The sequence below is a fragment of the Mastomys coucha genome, unplaced genomic scaffold, assembly GCF_008632895.1.
Source record: "Mastomys coucha isolate ucsf_1 unplaced genomic scaffold, UCSF_Mcou_1 pScaffold7, whole genome shotgun sequence".
In the NCBI taxonomy this organism is placed as follows: Eukaryota; Metazoa; Chordata; class Mammalia; order Rodentia; family Muridae; genus Mastomys; species Mastomys coucha.
Window position 1 is genome coordinate 45,899,117 of NW_022196913.1, and position 6,168 is coordinate 45,905,284.

At 43.6% G+C, this 6,168-nt stretch overlaps 1 long non-coding RNA gene across 1 annotated transcript; it reads left to right on the top strand.

Annotated features, from left to right (window-relative positions):
• The first annotated feature begins 1,055 nt into the window (after positions 1-1,055).
• LOC116081452 lies at positions 1,056-4,016 on the top strand. The gene is made up of 3 exons (XR_004114901.1): positions 1,056-1,194; positions 2,436-2,623; positions 2,827-4,016. It is a non-coding gene; the product is annotated as an uncharacterized LOC116081452 (long non-coding RNA).
• The last annotated feature ends 2,152 nt before the right edge of the window (positions 4,017-6,168 follow it).

Genomic DNA, 6,168 nt, shown 5'->3' on the forward strand with positions numbered 1-6,168 from the left:
CAACAGGAAAAATAGATTTTGAGCTCCATTCTTCACTGTGATTTTTTTTTAGTGGGAAACTGCTCCCAGAATGATGGACAGGTGACCTAGGGATGGATCTTCACAGTCATAAGGCACCACCAGTCTTCTTTTAGAAAAGTGATAGCACGGTGAAGAAGTATCCCTAAAACTTGCTTGGGGTGGGAGGGTACACTTGGAGGTAGGAATGATTGAAAGCTGAAGTTTCAGGAAGCAGCATAAAAGGGTCCTTTCTTTATCTAGGGGCATCTTGCAGTGCTAAAAGAGATGGCGAAGGATCCCAAGGTAGGCTAAGATTACAGTAAAAACTTTCAGTATAGACACCTAATAAAGATGAGCTTGGCTTTTAGGGCCCATCAACTAGTATAATCCCAGCTGCAAAGAGAAGACTGGTGGGTGAGAGGTGGGACCCCATGCATGATGGGCTAGAAGCTCCAAAAAGATGTCAAGTCTGAAGACCAGACTGAGGCTCCCATATGTTGATTCATAGATGATAAAGTGTAGTTATTAAAATACTCACCAGTGAGGAATGTACACAACCACCTCCTCTAGGTTCTCATGTGTTCTTCTTTAAAAGAGAGATAGTCTGTGATATGGTGGTATGTGGCTATATTTGGTCTTCAGGAGACGGAACCAGAAACAGTGAAAGCTTAGGGCTAGTTTTCACAACATGATGAGTTCAGGGCCAGCCTGAACTATACAGTGAGACTTTGCCTCAAAAAAAATAATAAGAAAAATGATAGGAAAGGCCCTACTGTATTTGAGGATACTCAGAAGATGATGGTTGCTGCCAGGGGTTGTTCTGAGATAGGCCACCCCAGTGAAATCATAGCAAGAACATTTCACAATATAGCACAGGTGTCAGTTGTCAGGATCATTGCTCATTGATCATAGACTGAGCTACACACTGGATTTGCAGGCTTGAGGCTTTTAAGTTGTTCAACCAACCCAAGGTTTACAGTGACAAATTTGGAGATTTGGTTTCTTTAAAAACACAGAAATGTTATAAAAATATGTTCTCATTTTAATCCCAGGTATGAGATATGGGGCTGCTTCAGATTGTCCACAGCAGTTGACTATGATTTGCCTCGTGCTCTAGTAGGAGTGTGGATTTTGCCAACTGCAGTTTGCTTCTGCGATTATGAGATATTTGGAATTATGGAGATTTTTCAGCAGGTATATAAATAATAAGGCCCCAAGAGGTGAGGGTGTTGGTGAGTTTTGGTTATTCATTGTTTGTTAAGTAGTCTTGTGCAAAGAAAAAACAAGAACAACAAGAAATTAGGTATCCTAATGGTGGAGATCAAATTTGCCCCAAAGGAAATCAACACCTCTAATCAGCAAGGAGTAGTCTAATGAGAAGGTCGCCCAATTTCTGACCCCTGACGTTTTTTAGGGACCTCTTTCCTTTCTCCTCTATCCTTTTTTTTTTTCTTCTCCTTTCTAGTGTTAGAGGGCTGAAATGGTGGGGGGGGGGGGAAGGTGGAGAAGGGTAGAAGAAAGAAGAACCCATAAAGTAGCAAAAGACAAGCTACCAGGGTTGGTTCAGGAACTGCCATGATCTGAGCCCTACTGGGACAAGCCTCACCCAGAGAAAGACAGGGTAGGCGGAGATTATTTGATATGAAGTTGAGTCATCACAGACATCAATAAAAGGAGTTACAGGTTTGGCTCTGGAGCAGCATAAAGTGTGTGATCAGTGAGAAAGCCTGCTCCAGAATCCTCTGAGGGGTGTCAGTTCCTCTTTATCCGTCCTTGGAGAATCCTGCCTGGAATTCCAACTGCTGATTAGGTCTCTAGGAGAGAAACCCTCTCTCCAGATGGTAATGATTATACCACAGGCACCATCAGGAGGCAGGGAACTAGGGATGCTGGTGTGGGCATCACCATATACTCTATTTAATCCCTTTGCTGGATATATCACTGCACAAAGAGGAGAGACGGTCCTTGCTGGGGCTGCACACACAACAGGCAACTTCCCTGCTTTTAAAAACAGTTCTTGTGTCCTTTGAGTCTGATATCACATCTTTAGTTTTGATCAGCATTTGCCTGTGGTCTCGCTAACTTCTCCAGCTACTCTCCCTAATTACAGCCAGAGAACAGATACCTCTAGTGAATGCCACCCCGTTTAGTCTTTCTTCCCCTCCTTATGCCAGAGCTTGTGATATACCAAGCAGCTAGGGAGAAGTAGCAACTGTGTGCTCCTCTGCTGAAACCAGTCCTCTCATACCACTAGACTCCGAGAGGGTCATTGGGGTAGGTTTGATGAAGTGATAGAGGCATGTCCCACTTTATCAAGTTACAGGGAAGCAGTCTAGTTGGAGGACATAAGTGAAGAAGAAATGAAGTGAGAAGCGTGGTCAGGCAAGGAAGGAATGACAAGAGCTTCCTTGGTAAACAAACGGCCTGTTTTCCAGGTGGTCAGTGTCCGAATCAGTTCATGAACCCTCTCCATTATTATAAAAATGGAATAATTTTGCCAGGCCATTGCAAAAAACACAGGAAATGAGCACTGCTTATTTTTGCTGCATGGAAGTCTGGATGGAAAAGACAAAGTTGGCCTGCCTCTGGGAACATTCTAATGCTGACAGGTGTGAAGAGAGAGGTACGAGACATGCTGCTTGGTTGCAGAAAGGTGCAGACGTGTGTGTGTGTGTGTGTGTGTGTGTGTGTGTGTGTGTGTGTGTTATGTGTGCATACCCCCACACCTGTGCCTGCCAATGACAAGACCAGAGGCTGGCATCGGGAGTCTTCCTCTGTTATCTCCACTTTATTCTGCAAGATAGAGTTTCTCAATGATCTCCCTAGATCTTACCAACTGCCTGGGCACGCTGACCACCAAGTCCTGAGAATTCTCCTGTCTTGCCTGCCAGCACTGCTTGCCAACATTGTGCGTCATGCCAACATTTCCATCTTTCATGTGAGTGCTATAGATCTTAACTCAGTTTCTCAAACACTTTCCTTATTGAGGCATCCTCCAGTCCCTGAAAGGTACCGGATGTGGATGTTGCTTCTGTCTAGTCTACTCCCCCTGACCTCAGAGAACTCTCCTCACCTATGAGCTGCTGCCATGCTAGACAACCCCTCCCAGTGACCCCGTCCCTCACATACATGCCCATTTGGAAGTCCAAATACTGACTTAATCTCCTCTATAATAACTTACTACAAAAAAAAAAAAAGGTAGTCACTGAGTTTTCTACCTATGAAACCCAGGTACCCTGCTTCTCTGTGCCCACTAGAGAGTTGCATAACCAGGGGAAGGGAGAGCCTCACATGTTAGCTCACTGTGGGGCTTTAGCTGCCTGAGGGGTGAATGACTTACAAGAAGGAAAGTATTCCTTGGCACAAGTACAGACTCTGGCCTTTTGATTTTTTTAAGAATTCCGGGAGGTATGAATGGCCATTAATCCCACATAATGCCTGCTTAGCATCTCACAGCCTTGAGAACTAACCTTAAACAGGATGGTTTCTTAAACATAGAAACCATCCTAGGAGCAGGGCATATAGGAGTGCTTCTCTACTTTGGTCAAGCTGCAGGGATCAGAGGACAGAAGAGTAGCCATGTGTCAAGTGTTACATTGCACTTCAGTGACCTGAAAATCCTATGTCTTTGTCAGAGCTTTGGAGACCCAGCCAATAAGTCCCTAAATAGTATAAGGGCTTATCACCCCTTCCACTTCATATCCACAAGTCAGTTTGTGGACCAAGACATCTCAGGAGCATAGTGTGACACTCCTAGGGATTTTGAAAAGTAGAGATATTCTGAGGCTCTCATAATTGCAAATTTGTGGTGAAGCCTCAGCAGACAGCCTTTGCTATAACCAGTGTGTCACAGAGAAGGTTTCTCTACCTTATGTAAGTCGTGAGTGTGACACAATGAATGTGAAACAGTGCCATGTTAAACTGAAAATAAGTACTGTCATACACACATCATACACACACACACACACCACACATACACACACACACATACACACCACACACATACACACATACCACACACCACATGCATACTACATATACTACACATACACATACACACACACATACACATACATGCCACACACACATACACACACCCCACACATAAACCCACATGCACACATCACACACATATACCACACACCACACACACCACATACACTCATACACCACACACACATACACACACACACATAGACAAACACACCCAAACACAGAGACACCACACATACCAAATTAGGACTTGAGTCCACAGACTCACCTTACCTCTATGTTTACATGTGGATTTTTGTTGTTGTTGTTGCTGTTGTTGTTGTTATTGTTAATGAAGCCTAGGGTAGGTACCCTTTCATATGATCGATCAGTCCTTCATTTGTTTGCCTAGTGGCTCATGAGAAAAGTAGTAGGTGTTCTCAGGTAGGGCTTGAGTTAAAATTGTAGGATTTCCAAAAGAAAAAATGGAAGGAAGAAATGAGGGAGGGAGGGAAGGAGGGAGGGAGGAAAAGAGAAGGAGAGAGAGAAAGAAAAGAAAGAAAGAGAGAGAAAGAAAAAGAGAGAGAGAGAGAGAGAGAAAGGAAGGAAGGAAGGAAGGAAGGAAGGAAGGAAGGAAGGAAGGAAGGAAGGAAGGAAGGAAGAGAAAGGTGAAGAGAGACAGGAAGAAAGAAAGGAAGGAAGGAAAGAGGGAAGGAAGGGAGACAAAAACAACAAAACCCAGCTCTTCAAGGCTCAATCTGCCCCTAACCTCTGTCTCCCTTTGATTTATACTCTACCAGGTTGTAAAGTCTCAGTCTTGTCTTCTGACACTTGAATCAGAGGTGCTGACGACAAAACCGTCTTTATTCTCCAGATCACTGGCCTTTCGAAGCTTGACTCCCCTTGATCAGGGCCACTGCAGTGCTCTCCCAGACTCACATAGAAGCTGTCATTTTGACTACAGGTTGCTAACTCTCTCGGATTACTGTGCACAATTATGGGTAAAATCTGCTTCCCATTCGTCAGGAAAACAGGAGCCTTACAATGTGCTTGGTTCCTGCAATTAATTCACTGTAAGCAATTTGGTTCCCAGATTTCCTGCAGTGAGAATAGCTGGCCATTTTCACAGTCACTGAACCATTAAATCCCTGTGTATACAAAACAAAGAACTAGGGAAGAATGTAGAGTAAGAGTTACTGAAAATGGTGATACAAATGTTACCCTTTCAGTAACTGTCCTAACATGATATATGATACACAAATATAATGATGCTTAAGAACGTACAATGAATATAGACATTCAGAAATACTGTCTATGTTGTGTCAGAAGCCAGAGGCAGCACAGAATGTGGTTGTCATAGTCACACGTTAGTTAAAGCCTTGTCTGGGAATTACAGGCTTGTAGATCCTTTCTCCTTTCCCAGGAAATGCTGCCTGCTCTGCTACACTCAAAATACGGGAAAGGTAGAATTCCTCTGTGAACCAGGACGGAGGCTAAGTTACTTGTCATAATAAGGCTTCTTACGTTTTAGGAAGTGTTCAGAGAGCATTTTCTGCACACCATCCCTGTGGGCCAGTGTCTTGAATATGAAGGCTCTTTCTGTCAATTTCCTCTTGTCAATGTCACCATCTCAAAAGGACAAAGATATATTAGGGACTGGCTCCCCCTGGTGTTTGAATGTGAAACTTTACTTCCAAGTTTCACGAATGGGTTTCTGTTTGTGGCTGGACAGTTTGCCCTCTGGTGGAGACCACAAAAATAGCCAAGATGCTAATTAAATATTTGTTTATTGAGTGAAACACAGTAAGTATTTGTTCAAAGCACAAAGTTTTAAGTAGGAAAGTTACAAATTACTAACTATCCCACATACACACAAAAAGAGAGCAAGCAGTTACTACACTTGGTAAGTATAGTGCTAAGGATACATAGGTTTCAGGTTTATTGTTGGGGAGCGATCACCCCCAAACACAGTAGATCCACCAACAGCAATCTCTGATATGGCATTTGGGGCCCTGGAGCAGACAAATGCATGGTTCTACCTAGAAATTTGCTTTTCATACAGTGTAACCAGCTAGTGCTGACTTATAGACTTGCGTGGCTGGTGACTGCCTCATTGGTTAATGGCATCCAAGGACGTGTGCCAAAGAGAACCTAGAAAATTCTAAGCTGCCTCTCATGACCCACGTTGGAAGTCAC